The 14,328-nt window shown below is 43.3% G+C and overlaps 1 protein-coding gene across 4 annotated transcripts in view; it reads right to left on the reverse strand.

Moving 5' to 3' along the window:
• ZDHHC3 (zinc finger DHHC-type palmitoyltransferase 3) overlaps positions 1–14,089 on the reverse strand; it is a 40,155-nt gene extending 26,066 nt beyond the window's left edge. The window contains exons 1-2 of one of the 4 annotated variants that reach the window (XM_035129269.2): positions 13,902–14,088; positions 75–218 (exon numbers count right to left, since the gene is read on the reverse strand). The gene's annotated coding sequence lies outside the window, so the exon portion shown is untranslated. Of the gene's footprint in view, positions 1–74; positions 219–11,071; positions 13,785–13,901 lie in introns of those variants that run through there. The other 3 variants (XM_035129271.2, XM_035129274.2, XM_035129272.2) reach the window with 3 other exon arrangements.
• Positions 14,090–14,328: the final 239 nt, after the last annotated feature.

Here is a 14,328-nt window from a genome sequence, read left to right on the forward strand (position 1 = left end):
CTAAAAACCACTACCAATTAACCACAAACACCCAGCCTCCAAAATACAGTACAAAACTGAATGTAAAGGGTTACCTAGCAACCAGGATACAGGGCCAACTAGGGCCTTTGGCTGTGGGATGGAGAGAAGGGGGCATCAAACTTCTGGGTCTGATAAGGATACCATCACCAAGGAGCCTTTGACCCTCCGCATCTCGGCTGGGGAGAAGCTGGCCATTCCTGAGAAGATATAAAAGTTATCTAAATGTTCTCCAAGGTATTTGCTTTCCTGCAACTGTTAGCATTCAACAGTGTCTTTGTTGACATAACATAGGTGCGCGCACACAGATGCCCAGATAGTTGGCCGGCTTGAAGCTGAAGCCAATTTGCTTTTAAATAAGTCGGTTTTGCCAGTAGCATGCATGCTTAAACTTTCTGAGACCGACTGCATGCTTTCAAGGATCCAGAATCTCTGCATCGCCGAATTTGGTGATTCAGCCAAGAGTAACAAGTTCTCAAATAGCAACAGGTACTTGCAAAGGATATTAGTTAACATAGCAAATATATCAATAAACTCTCCTTTAATATCCAGTGGAGGGGTCACCTCGCTCTCTCTTTTGTTTTATTTATTTGGGGTTTTTGCTATTTTTGGTGCTGCCTTCCTTTCTATTGTAGTCATTTCCATTTTCCAGAAAGCCAGGTATAGGATAATCACAGAACCCTTTGTCTGATACGCAGTGCCACAGAATAAGTCTTCAACTGGCTATACTGTTAAGAGATTTTTTTTATATTAACTGCAGTGGAAAAGAGGAGGTGATTTTAGTTGGGATAGTGGCTGGGAAGCAACATGGTGTGTGCTGCAGGCCCAATGAAAATTGGGATATCGACACATCTACGTTTAAAAAAATTTAAACCTCCTGATGTGGCTACTAATCAGGCAGGTAATGTAACAGGTAACTTGACCCCTACTCAGTTCCATCTTCCAGAATGAACGCACAAAAGCACCTTAGATTCAACTACTGCTCTACCACCCAACCCCATATGGCCTACTCTTAGTTAGTGGCAGCTCTCCAAGGTATCAGGGTCAGTCCCATTGCCAGCTCAAGCCCTGAAGATGCAGAAGTCTCCTCCTCTTTGATTTTTCATATTCCCAAAGACGCTCACCTACTTTCCCATTCACTGCTCTGTAGCTTGAGTCCTCCCCAAGCAGCCTAGATATTTATAGCTTAATTAACAGTGTCTACTCCACCCTCCTGTTTCTTCACTTCATTTTAGAACAGACTCAGTGGGTAATCATCAGCTTGTCTATAGGAAAATCTGTTATATTTTTCTGCTGCAAAAACACACAGGGTGGCCCGCACAAATAATAATAATATACCCTTCCACCTGCTTTTCATGAAAGGCTAGCTGAAATTTGCTTTTACTGACTCCGAGATCAATGCTATGTTAAGAGACACAAGCTCCCCATTTTCATGTACACTGTTTTTTCCCCTCTGTGCTAATTGGTCTTTTAATTTATTTTTAAATGGATTTTCATACGTTCAGTTTTTAAATTTTTTATGTACAATATAAAATAATAATCTGCTTGGAATTAAGAACTGCTTCATATGGTACAGAAAAAAGATGGGATTCCTATACCTCCACTATGAAATGATCGTGTCTTTTATGTAAAATTCAAACAACACTTTGTCTGAAAATAAATTTACTCAAGAGGCCTTGAGCAAACACGACTCCCACGTACAAGATTGTTCAGATCCTTAAAAAAAATTCAAAACAAATAGCAGAAAATCTGTGTCATAAATACAGGGTGCTTGGTATAAACTGCTCACTTATATGGTACAGTGCTACCTTGGTTCTCAAACTTAATCCATTCTGGAAGTCCATTCCAAAACCAAAGCGTGCTTTCCCATAGAAAGTAATGCAAAATGAATTAATCCGTTCCAGTCTTTTAAAAACAACCCCTAAAACAAGAATTTAACATGAATTTTACTATCTAACGAGACCATGGATCCATAAAATGAAAGCAATAAACAATGTACTGCAGCCACACAATCCATCAATCAGTAGCTGAACTGGGTTCCACACGTTCACAAAAAATAAATACAGTAATACCTCGGGTTACGAACGCGATCCGTTCCGGATCGCAGTTCGTAACCCGAATAGTTCGCAAACCGAGCGCTATGGGCGCCGCCATTTTGCACATGCGCAAAGCGCGCGATCGCGCGCGCGCGGCTTATGCGCACGCGCGGGCGGCGAAAACACTTCCGGGGTTGCGCAGTTCGTAACCCGAACTGTTCGCAAACCGAGGTGGTCGTAACCCGAGGTACGACTGTAAATGCAAAAACAAAAGCGCAAAATAAATAAATAGCAAAAACAGACAGACCTCAGCAGACAACACTCAAATCGGAAGCATAACACTCAAAACGGAGCATGTTCAGCTTCTGATTTATTTATTTATTGCAAACCGGGTTTGCAGTGTTTGGCTTCCAAGTTGTTTGAGTACCAAGGCATTTGAGAACCAAGGTACCACTGTGCTTGAATTCATACTGGATGCCACATGTAGCCTTGACCTGGGATCAGACGCTGAGTCCTCAGAGGACAAACCAGACATCAAACATGTCCACTTGATGGGTCATCTGGGTCAATGAGTAAGATGTCTGCTTGTGAGTAAGCAATCCCTGGTACGCCTTCACTGCCAGGAGGTGTGACTTAGGCAGTAAGAATATACTGTTGTACCTTGGATCGGAACTCGTACATTTTGGTTCCTGAATGCTGCAAACCCAGGAGTGTTCTGGTTTGCGAACTATTTTTGGGAGCCAAACGTCCAATGGGGCTTCCGCAGCTTCCAATTGGCTGCAGGAGCTTCCTGCAGCCAATCAGAAGCCACGCTTTGGTTTCCAAACTTTTTGAAAGTCGAACCAACTTCCAGAACGGATTCCGTTTGACTTCCAAGGTACGACCGTATAGAGTCTCCCTCTTCAACAAAAACCAACAAATGAATAGAACCTCCCCAAGTGATACTGACACAAAACCTTACACATAGACCATGTTGAAGAATGGAAGTTTACATCCCCACCTCTTTTCTCCCCCAACTTTACACTGCCTATAACATTGGTGGCTCACATCGAACATGAATGATCTGTAGAAAGAACTCTATGAACTTCTTTAAGAAAAAACCAATTTTAAAAAAATAAAGCCTCCCTCTTGAACTTTCCAGTTGCTAGAAACAACATAAGTCTTTCACTCCTTGGTGAAATATTAGATTGTTTCCCGATCGTGTTTTGTTTTCTGTTTTTAAAAAATATTTTTTATTAGTTTTCAATTACAACAATCCAATAAAAGCCTCATTACAACAATGCCAAATTATAATACCATTAATAAGGCCAAGCATTCAAAAGCCAAATTATACAATTTAGGTGGGAGAATTGATGGTTTGATGATTTACTCTATTTCTCTGTTTCAAAATCTTATAAATTTCCATTACGCTCCATTCAGAAACCCTTATACCGCAGCTGCAATTTTAACGACTTCCATTCGCATTAACACCTTAAATGATTTATAGTCCTAGAGGTCAAGTATTCAAACTCTCTCTCTGCTGTTGTTATGTGTGGCAATTATTCTGTCCATGATGTTTCTCCCTGTCCTTGTAATATATTATGTCTATCCACTGTCAGATGCTGCTGTTCTCCATAATGCCTTGGTCCCACCTTCCGATCACATTTGGGAACTAAAGTAATTCTCTGTGCTTGTCCCTGGCTTTGTTGCGCCTATATTGCACACTGAATCCTACTCCCCTGGGCAAGTATTTGGGTAAAAAGCTTTATCCTCCTTGGACTTTAGGTCCTGAGGGCATCCCCGGAGCATAACCATTGATGAATCAAACCTTATGAATAAGCCAAAAGAAGATAACCAGCCTGCAAACATTTTCTCTAGCCTACCAAGAAGTTAGCAGCCTGTGTTTCCATGCTGAATATGGAGAAAGGGAACCTGTCTTCCTCCTCTACAGTCAACATGAAAAAGTATTCTACCAAGTGGATTTGTGGCAAAGCAACAGAGCAATATTCTGCAAATCTGCTCCATTTCTGGGCTGGCTGCAGAGGAAAGGGCTTTTGCTCCTAACATGGCTAATACAGATTCATCTCTCTTCTGCCAACCTGCTTGTCTTCGTGGGATTTCCAGGTGAACCATGAGGCTGCCAGGATACTCCCTTCACCTCCGAATTGTGCAAAACGGAATGGGAAACCACCATAAAATGAGATGCAAGTGTAGCAGCGGCTCATTACTTGTTGGTACAACTAATTATTCCAACCACTTGAGAGAGAGAGAGCCGAACAGAGCAAACGTCCTCATAAATATAGCTCAAGTCGAGGCAGGTGCCTTCATTTACATTTAAGAAACGCCCCGAACTCTGTGATCCACCAAGAGTTTGTGAACGGTGCCAATCGCTCAAATGTGTGTGTGTGTGTTTTTTGGCGTAACAGCAATCCTACTGTATCTGAACATCTAGTCTATCATCAAGTTTCTCACAGTGGCCAGTCAGAGGATAGACAACTGTCCTTTGTATTCAAGCTCCAACAACTAGCACAGTGGTACCTTGGTTCTCAAACTTAATCCGTTCCGGAAATCCATTCCAAAACCAAGGCGCGCTTCCCCATAGAAAGTAATGCAAAACGGATTAATCCGTTCCAGACTTTTAAAAACAACCCTTAAAAGAGCAATTAAACATGAATTTTACTATCTAACAAGACCATTGATCCATAAAACGAAAGCAATAATGAATGAACAGTACGATGAAATAAATAAGACAGTGTTGTAGAGGATAAAAATTAAAATTCATTTTTTTCTTTACCTGCACTGATGATAGTCATTGTTTGGATGGGGGGCTTTTATCCATTCTTGCACTCACACCATCAATCAATCAGAAGCTGAACAGTCACAAAAACAAATGAACCGAAAAAGCCCCAAAAACGCAAAATAAATAGCAAAAACAGAAGCACTAAACTCAATCCGTCCCAGAAGTCCGTTTGACTTCCGAAAAGTTCGAAAACCAAGGTGCAGCTTCTGATTGCTGCAGGTGCCGTTGAAACAATAGCTGACGGCCGCATCAAACGTTCAGTTTCCGAAAAACGTTCAAAAACCGGAACACTTACTTCTGGGTTTTCGGCGTTTGGGAACCAAGGCGTTTGAGTACCAAGGTACCACTGTATTTGGAAACATGTTCCATTCGTGGCTAATAGTCACTGGTCTGGTTGGCAAAAAACGAGAAGGCAAGCTTACTCTGACTGCATGGGATATGTGGCTGCAGCCAAAGGCAAATGTTCGTGATTTAAATCATGCAATAAAATGCCTGCGATTTCGCTCAGTCCACACTCCGCTCTACCATATTCATGCAATCACTCATTTTATCTGAGCTTTGATAATCCTGGTTTCTTCCTAATGTCCCGAGGATATTTGATCATCCTGACTTCAACTTGCTTTAAACTAATCCTCCGATATATTTCTTTACAAATGACTCCTTTAGAAATTATATGTCACCCTGTTGGACTTTCTAGGCAAGTTTCCACTTCTACTGTAGTTGAATTTGACAGTGTGGCCCCTGTTTCCAAACAGAGTGACAGTGGTTGCATCTCACACTAGATTCTAGCATCACGGGATTAAATCCTGGACTGGCTCCAGGGCATACAGCAGATCGCATACAAATTTACTCCCTTTGTTCACAAAACAACACAAAAAGCAACAGAAAACAGACTCGTAATGCCTCTGAAATGCCTGTAAATGATTCAGTTATGTCCTGGAAGAACACAAGGCAGCAACAGAATAATCCCTAGCAGGAGTAAATTGCAGAACGTACCCATTTTTTAACAAGACGTTTGGAAAGCTGTACTCCTTGAGCAGGAGGGTAGAATTAAATATTAGCCCTTGGGTTCACCAATGCAAACTGTTATCTCCTGGTTAATAACCTACACCCTGTAGTTGGGGTAAAGTATTAAATGAAAGTTTTTGGAAATATGTATTTTTCGCACAGAGTGACAGGAAAGCTTCCATGCGGGCAAGACTGCTATGTATTCCATGTGTGGCATTGGAGAAACAGTATAATAATATATGGTTTCCCCAGCCACTCTAGGCAGCTCCCAACAGAATATTAAAAGCACGATAAAACATCAAACATTACAAAAATATCCCTAAACAGGGCTGCCTTCAGGTGTCTTCTAAAAGTCAGGTAGTTGTTTATTTCCTTGACATCTGATTGAAGGGCGTTCCACAGGGCGGACGCCACCACCAAGAAGGCCCTCTGAGATGGACCTCATGAACGATGGGGGTGATGCTCCTTCAGCTATACAAGGCCGAAGTCATTTAGGGCTTGAAAGGTCACCACCAACACTTTGAACTATGCTTAGAAATGTACTGGGAGCCAATGTAGGTCTTTCAAGACTGGTGTTATGTGGTCTTGGCGGCCCCTACCAGTCACCAGTCTGGCTGCCGCATTCTGGATTAGTTGCAGTTTTGAAGGTAGCCCCATGTAGAGTGCATTGCAGTAGTCCAGAGTGCCCAAACTTTCTTCAAAGAAGGCCAGATTTGATGAAGTGAATATGCGGGGGGCCAACCAAAGTTGCTGAACTTTTTTAGAATTTAAGTTGTTCAACTTTGGGGGGATTTTTTCCCCAGAGTTGTTGAGCTTTTTTTAGGATTGCAGTTGTTGAGCTTCTTTTACAATTGAAGTTGTTGAGCTTTTTTAAGGATTTGACCCCAATAAATTCAGCCAAGGGGCCGAATTAGGTCCCCAAAACAGATTTTGGACATGCCTGCAGCAGTCCAAGCCCATGAGATAATAAATTGAACAAAATGAGCTGTTTAAAAACATAGGAGGAGGATATATTCTCCCTGCGCTCCTGGATTTATCAGAAACAGAAAACCCTGTTTTCCCAAACTATTGCAATTGGAAACAGATGCAGCAGGGGATAACATCTGGGCACTGGTGCATCTCTTAATGAGTCATAGCAAAGCAAGGTAATAAAGCCTTCATTGTCCAGAGTTGCAGAGAAGACCAGAGATAAGTTATCTCCTGCAATGAAATCCCCTCTATTCACCGGCCATCTGAGTTTGATGGGAGGGTGCAGCAAGAATCAAAAAGGTGCTCCTCTATCCTGGCTCCTTGAATTCTCAACTCTTCTGCAGAATCTGCTAACCAGGGTTTCAAACATCTGTGTGATTTAAGACGATGTCCAAAATATTGATCAAGTGTTCTGAGACCAGGTCCATGTACAGTCGTATCTTGGATCCTGAATGCCTTGCGAGTCGAACCTTTTGGCTCCCGAATGCCACAAACCCGGAAGTGAGTGTTTGTGAACATTCTTTGGAACCCAAACACCCGACAGGGCCTCCGATTGGTTGCTTCCTGCAGAAAATCAGAAGCCATGCTTTGGTTTCTGAACATTTGGAAGTCAAACGGACTTCCGGAACGGATTCCGTTCAACTTCCAGGGTCTACTGTATGTAGATTTCCATTGGTACAAAATGCATGGTATTGCTGAGTCTTCCATTATCAGCAACTGCCTGTTTATCTTTGTTCAACTGCAAATGCACGCCCCACTCCTTCCCTAAAGGTAAAGTAAAGGGACCCCTGACCGTTAGGGTCCAGTCGCGGACAACTCTGGGGTTGCGGCACTCATCTCGCTTTACTGGCCGAGGGAGCCGGTGTACAGCTTCCGGGTCATGTGACCAGCATGACTAAGCCGCTTCTGGCGAAACCAGAGCAGCACACGGAAACACTGTTTACCTTCCCGCCGGAGCGGTCCCTATTTATCTGCTTGCACTATGACGTGCTTTCAAACTGCTAGGTGGGCAGGAGCTGGGACCGAGCAACATGAGCTCACGCCGTCGTGGGGATTCGAACCGCCGACCTTCTGATCAGCAAGCCTTAGGCTCTGTGGTTTAACCCACAGTGCCACCCAAGTCCTTCCCTAGTTCGTTGCTAATCCCCCCTTAAAAATCATACATACTGCTTTGTAGCTTTTACTGAATCTGCTTACTGATCAGTGTTAGAAACTCAGATATATAAGCTAATCCACCAAATGGCACTTTAAACCTAGGTTCCAGTTGCCACAACGGTATGTCTAGGCGGCGCCTTAATAATAATAATAATAATAATAATAATAATAATAATAATACTGTAATAGTTTTCTTTTCTATATTGCTTTATAGTTTAAAGAAAAAACTCAAAGTAGTTTACAACACATTAAAACAGCCCAGAATAAACCAAACTCAAGCTTCAAGAAAAATATTTCAAGATCCTTCTCTAAGTGACATTTTGCTTTCCCCATGTTTATTCACCTTGTTAATTTATAGAGCTGCCCCATAGCAAAAGTGCTCCAGGAAGCCAGTGTGGTGTAGTGGTTGGAGTGTCGGACGAGGACGCGGGAGATCAGGGTTCAAATCCCCACTCAGCCGTGAAGCTGCGGGTGACGTTTCTCCAGTTGCAGCCTCTTAACCTACCTCCCAGGGTTTTTGTAGGCATTAACTGAGGAGTGGAGGGAACCATGTACTCCTTGGAGAAAAAGGTGGGATATAAATGGGGTAGGTAAGCTCTCCTGCTGACCTGCTGAAGAAAGATGGGAGGGGCCGGACAGAGGGAGATGTCAGTCGGCAAGCTGGCATCCAGAGATCTCCACGTGGTCGAAACTGGACCCGTGCCAGTCGCAAAACATGCCTGGCAAATTTCCATCACTGCTGCTTTTTATGAGAAGTGTGTTTCTTTGCCTATTAGGTTATGCCACATACAGGGCTGGTGACTATCTTTCAGAAAAGCCACTGTATTCACCTAAAGCAGGCATCCCCAAACTGCGTCCCTCCAGATGTTTTGGCCTACAACTCCCATGATCCCTAGCTAACAGGACCAGTGGTCGGGGAAGATGGGAATTGTAGTCCAAAACATCTGGAGGGCCGAAGTTTGGGGATGCCTGACCCAGAGCTTCAGAAGGAACCACTGTGTTACTTCAGAAACCTACTAGTTTATGTCTACACGAGAGATCATAAGCAGCAGTCTACTTCATCCGATTGCCGTAACTGGGCTGAAAAGGCAGTAAACACATTCCTGCAAGCAGAAATGGCTTTAACGGAGTGAGATTAAAGATAATGGGGATACAAAATACCGCCTAGCTACTTCTATGCAAACACAGTGTACAGCCAAATGAAAAGCAATTTACTTGTCGTACTCATCTCATTTAACGCTTACTCTAGCCTTAAGATACTAAAATCTATTAATTCATACGCTGTGGCTTCGCACAGTAACTATCCTGTGAAACTGCTCTGTGAAGCCATTGTAAAGCCAAAGAAGAAGTACCAAAGGAGCCTGAGAGTTTGTCAAGGCGGCGGTCTTTCCCCCGGCCAGCTCTGCGCCACAACACAAAAACCGATGTATCTGTGTACAAGTGTGTTTGTGCAATACTATAGGGGGCATTTAGAACTTCGCCAGCAAGCAAAGCCTGGAACAAAATGAGCTCTCAGTCTTATTTTCCATTGCTTTAAATCCCATACGTTTGTTCGTTCCATTTGCATTCCCACTGAGAATTCGAGGCAGCCTCAAACATCCCTGTGAAGTAGGACAGGCCAAGAGATCTAGTGAGCTTGGCCTCTCCAGTTTGTGGCCTCATCCACTAACTACAGCACGTAAAAGTTCCTTCAAATACGTTAATTGTGGCTAACAGGCATGAAGAGCACTGCAGGGAAGTGATATGCGACATTAGACAACATGTCTCAGACATAAAATTTGCTTATGGTCGGCAAATCAAGGGAAATTCATGGCTTGAAATATGTTACGATTCTGCGTAGCTTCTCTTCTGTGCCCAAACATGCTTCAAGAAATCTATCCATGATCAAGATATGAAACGGTTTACCATTGGAGCTGCCTGAACCAGTAGACTGAACGTTCTTTTGGAACTACTAGTTCAGCAGAATTTGCAAATATGATACACTTATCGTATCACAATTCAGGGCAGACATGCTTTTACTGTACTTTAATTTGTGTGCGATCCAAGTTACACGGGGGCAGATTATGCAGATGCAATGCTTCTGCTATCCCTGTTCTGAATCACTTCTCCCTCTTTGCATTGATGCGATTAACCAATTAACTTAAAACAGGAATACAACTTAGAGAATGACAAAAACAGAACGCCTGTATAAAATGAATACTGTAGTTTCTTAACAGCATAATCCTAGGCTCCTGAAAAGCAAATTCAAGTGCAATGAGAGTTGCTCCCAGGTTAAGAATGTGTTATCATGGGACTACAACCTCAGGTAAGAAATAACATTCATGTAAAAGGGCAAACAGATGATCAGAATAAAGTTATTTACTATCCCACACAAAGGGAAATCTTAAGCCCTGTAACTAAAGGCTACCCACAGTCTAGATAGCATGAAGAGGCTGTAACAAAGAATAAAACAGCTCTGTACAAGTAAGAAAAGTTACAGATATACAGTATATTGCTAAACTTAATGGAAAAATAAGCATTTCACCGCTTAAAATGTACTCCTATTGCAAATTTATGCAATTGCCTCCTTTTGAAAAACACTGCAGTAAACTAATTTATGTAGCTTGAAAATTACAAATTAATATGAGAGATGAAACGATCTAAAAAAGTGCTGCCTGAAACTTTCTATTTGTTTTAACTGTTCAGGCCGAAGAGTAGGGTCCCCACCTTTTGTTGGGATAACTGAAGAATGCTAATGGAAAATAATTCAAGGCTGCACTACAGAGTACTTTTTTTTTTCCTGGACAAGCACTTCGAGTACATTTAACAAAGAACTGTTGGTTACAGCGACAAACTTCTACATTCCTCTTAGAGTTTAGGTTACTGATCAATTAACCATTTACAAATCAAGATCTGAATACTTAATACATTATAAAAGAAAATCACTACTGAGCACTGCAAACATTGAAGCCTCCCATCCATCTCAAACACCACCAGTTTAACAAGGAAGGAAACAATCTACACAGGAGGAATCTTTTACCAGGTCCACACATTCATTTACCAGGCAAACCTTGAGGTCACAAAAATCTCACCATCCAGAATACACCTACATATTTAACGAATTTACCCTTAAAGCAACATGTTGCTGTCCGATTATCAGGAAAATATGCCCTGTTTAACTTTTATCTTCTGGAATTTACTGCCGCGATAAATCAGACCCAACCATTATAAGTATTTGCCCAGGTCCTCAAAAATAAGAGTGTAACTTCATAGGCTTAGAACATGAAGAGAAGGCTTCTTCTTTCCAGAGACCGAGTAATATTGCAACACTCCTCTACGCAATAAGGGCGTGTCGAGATTGGAGCTCTTGTCTCATAGAAACGTCCTTTTTGTCCCACAGAATTCAACACATGTGTATGCATACATGCAATTCCTCTTCCAGTAAGTTCAGGCTTAGCTTTTTTCAGTTCCAACATCACCGCAATACTTAATGTTGATCATTACACTTCCCCATTTGAGAGCATGCTGAATTTCAAGGGCTAACATACCGGTAGTTTATTATGTTTTCCTCCTGCCCTTTGAACAAGGATCTCAGGGAGGCACATATGAGTCCGTCCATTATCCCTGCAGTTACCCCGCAAGACAGGCTGAGAGATAACAACCAGCCCAACATCACTCAAGAGATCTTCATAGATAGAAAGTCCCAACAAAAAAAGAGTGGGTAACCAAGGTGATGTACTATGCCGAAATGGCAAAGATGACTGTCAGGATCAGGCACCAAGAGGACAAGAAATTCAGTCAAGAGTGGGAAAAGTTTACAGAATATCTTAAGGACCGCTGTGTATACTTAAAAATGTTAGGAGGATGGTTGCAGCGCTTGTAATATGACTTAAGGCAAAAAGGAGATAATACGGATTGGAAAAATGTAATTAGATGCAAATTAAAAATAGGGGGAAATTGGAAACCGGGGGTGGGAGTGGAAGTAATCCCATCAGTGCAGAAATTGAAAATGATGTGAATTTATAAGAATAGTGTTTTAAAAATGAAAATAAAATATTTTAAAAAAGAGAACGTCATAGATAAGCAGATACTTGACCCGAGTGTTAAAACCCGGGATAGAAAAGCTAGGAGCAACATGGTTTCTGGGACCTGGGTTGTAGGTGTCAAAACTGAATGTCTATTCCATAGCTGCCAAGTTTTCCCTTTTCTCACAAGGAAGCCTATTCAGCATAAGGGAATTTCCCTTTAAAAAAGGGATAACTTGGCAGCTATGGTCTATTCGCCACCGGGGGCAGGGAGAATTGGCAACACTTTTTATTTATTATTTTAATAAGCATGAACTACTACTCAATTCACATTAGTGACACATTGTTAATACAGTATCACATTCCCCCCCAGAAATTGTTAATACATGTTTAATTTGGTGTTTACAATAAAAATATTGGTACCGTACTTGAGTTTTCAAAACACTCTACTCTTTATTATTAAACTCCTTAACATATTGTCTATCCTTAACTTGGAGGCTTCAAAGCACATACTGTACATTTCAGTAATCCTTGAGTGTCAGCCGAGCGCAAAAAAACGGCACCCAGACCTTTGGAGGTGCTCGCAAATGGAGAATCTTTAGGTGAAAAATGACCCTTGCTAATTTCGAACCCTGTTTGACCCCAGTGTCTTCCCTAATTCCAGCGCTTCACCAACTACACAACACAGATAGAAGGTAGATTTGTATGGTAGCATAGTTCCACCAGGATCACAAAGCAGGTAAACGTGAACTTCTGCTAACAGAAATTAGCAAAGAAAACAGAGTAGTTCTGTAATTTTCCTAAGAATATAACTCTTGGGTTTTATTCCGTTTTTATGTGTGTTGGAAGCTGCCCAGAGTGGCTGGGTGGGGTATAAATAATAAAATTATTCTTACTGCTATTATTATTGCAAGCAATGTAGCCCAGCAAACGCAGCCCAGCAGCCTGCGGTTCAAGCATTTCATCCAACCCCTTTCCCTTTTAAACTTCATCCAAAACAAATACAATCTAACCGGTTAGCTCAGGTGGCTTAAGAGTGCAGGGCTGAGAACGCCAAGGTCATGGGTTCGATTCCCTGTACGGGCCTCCTGCATTGCAGGGGGTTGAGCTGGATGACCTTCAGGTGCCTTCACGGGAAATCCAGCCAGATGGGCGGGGTATAAGTAATAAATTATTATTATTATTATTATTATTATTATCAGTGCTTTTTTTCTTTAAAATGTTTAGGGGTACTCTCATTTTGACTCAAGAAAAATCACCATTTTATAGTTCAAGTCGGGCAAAACAAATACAGCAAATGGACAAAAGTACAAAGATTCACAAAATGTTTAGGGGTATGCGTCCCCCCTGAGGCCCCCAGAAAAAAGCACTGATGATGATTAACTCTACCATTCTACACATGGGGCTTGGGGGGAGGCATATTGATTCAAAAAGTTCCTATTAGGTAGGTTCACATTAAAATCCTATGCCGTTTTAAAATTTGGAGGTTTTTTTGAGGGGGGGTTATTTTATTATGTATTTTGTGGTTTTGTACAGTATATACTCAGCACAGTAGCCCCCAGGACTGCCTGCAAAGTGCATATGCCGAGAGTGGCCTTGTATGGGGAGCATATATCCATTCTCAGGGTCGTGGCTTCGAGCCCCACATTGGCCAAAAGATCCCTGCCTCTGCAGGGGGTTGGGCTAGATGACCCGCGAGGTCCCTTCGTATGACACTCGACTCACCTTGCAGGAAGCAGCGTCCCAGGACCTGCCCCCGGCTTCCTGAGCCACATTCACACGTGCACGCGCTCCCCGACAGGCGCTTGCTGCAGAGCGGCCCACCGCTGCCAACCCCCCCCCCCGGGTCCTGCCAATTTTTTTCCCCACCCCGCCCCGGGAATCCCCCTCCCTCGCTACCGGGGTCTCCAGACTCGCCTCCCTTCAACCTACCAGGACTGGGGATGAAGCAACACGCCGCCGCCGCCGCTCGCGCCTCCCGGGTCAACCTTCCAGCGCCCAGCCAGACGTTCCATCCGCCCCGCCAGCGGCGGAAGGCAGCTCGCGACGCCCCGGCAAGCGCGCGCCTCTACACCTTCCTCTCCCCCAGCGCGCTACATTCACGCTCCCGGGGGCGGGCGGGGGAGGAGAAGGAACCAGGAAGTGAGCCTCGCAGAGGCCACGCCTTCTCCCCATCCGCTTCCTCCTCTTGCCAGAGAGGCCGCGCCCTCCCCCCATCCGATCCCTCCTCTTCCCAAGAGAGGCCACGCCCTCCCCCATCCGATTCCTCCTCTTGCCAGAGAGGCGGCGTCCCTTCGCCGCCCGGCGTTGTGCGCGGGTCAAACGTTCCGGGCTGCTCCGAGCACCGCCGTTTTTTTAG

The sequence above is a fragment of the Zootoca vivipara genome, chromosome 12, assembly GCF_963506605.1.
Source record: "Zootoca vivipara chromosome 12, rZooViv1.1, whole genome shotgun sequence".
Lineage (NCBI taxonomy): Eukaryota > Metazoa > Chordata > Lepidosauria > Squamata > Lacertidae > Zootoca > Zootoca vivipara.